Genomic DNA, 1,013 nt, shown 5'->3' with positions numbered 1-1,013 from the left:
GGGCCCCGGCGGGGTGGGGGGGAGGGGGGGGGGGGGGGTGTCGAGTGATGCCCCCCCCCCACTCCCAGTGCTCCCCGAGCTGCCACCCCCTGGTCTGGCCAGTGGGGCTGGGGTGGGGGGGGGCAGACATAGGAGCCCCCAACACCCCTCCCAGTCCAGCAGTCAAAACTTCTATTAACTAAAGTTGGAGTTTTGCCAAAGTCTGAACTTCAGAACTGGTCCTGTTTGCATCAATGTCATTACTGCCACAATTCATCATTTTGATGTTTTATTATTGAAAGGCTTAGTAGAATGAGTGAGTTTTGTGGAAGGATTAAAGATTACTGTAGTGTGGTCTATGGGTCCAAAAGGAAAGGGGAGGCCATGCAAACAGTATTTTATGCCTTTCTCCTCTAGCTATTGCACATAATACCTTTGTAAATAATTCCCTCAGGAAAGTGAAGCTACTGCATCAACCATGTTCATGTCTGGTCAGAACAGGCAATTTAATTTTCATACTCTGAACCATAAAATCTACTGTAGAGTCATACTAACAAAAATGTGTAAAGCTTACAGTGAATGTTCTGTCTTTTTAAATGTTAAAATAGTTTCATAGTTTCTAGGGTCGGAAGGGACCTGGGCAGAACTGGACGCAGTACTCCAGCTGCGGCCTGACCAGTGCCGCATAGAGGGGGAGGATCACCTCCTTGGTCCTGCTTGAAATGCATCTGTGGATGCACGACAAGGTACAGTTGGCCTTCCTAGCCGCCTCCCCACACTGCCGAGCCATGTTCATCTTGGAGTCAATAAGGACTCCAAGACCCTTTTCCACCTCCGTGCTGACAAGAGGGGAGTTCCCCAGCCTGTAGGTATGGTGCCGGTTGTTCCTCCCCAGGTGCATCACCTTGCACGACCCCCCGGGGCTCCGACCCCCCCTAGGGTCCAAGGAGTGTTGTGGGGGGGCAGGCCCCTCCGCCATGCGCAGCACCCCTTGGTTCCAGGCCGTGCCGGCAGGCAGCAGACCCCACCCCACG

This window comes from Alligator sinensis, unplaced genomic scaffold (genome assembly GCF_000455745.1).
Source record: "Alligator sinensis unplaced genomic scaffold, ASM45574v1 scaffold8_1, whole genome shotgun sequence".
Taxonomy (NCBI): domain Eukaryota; kingdom Metazoa; phylum Chordata; order Crocodylia; family Alligatoridae; genus Alligator; species Alligator sinensis.
Note: the sequence above shows the minus strand (reverse complement) of the source record.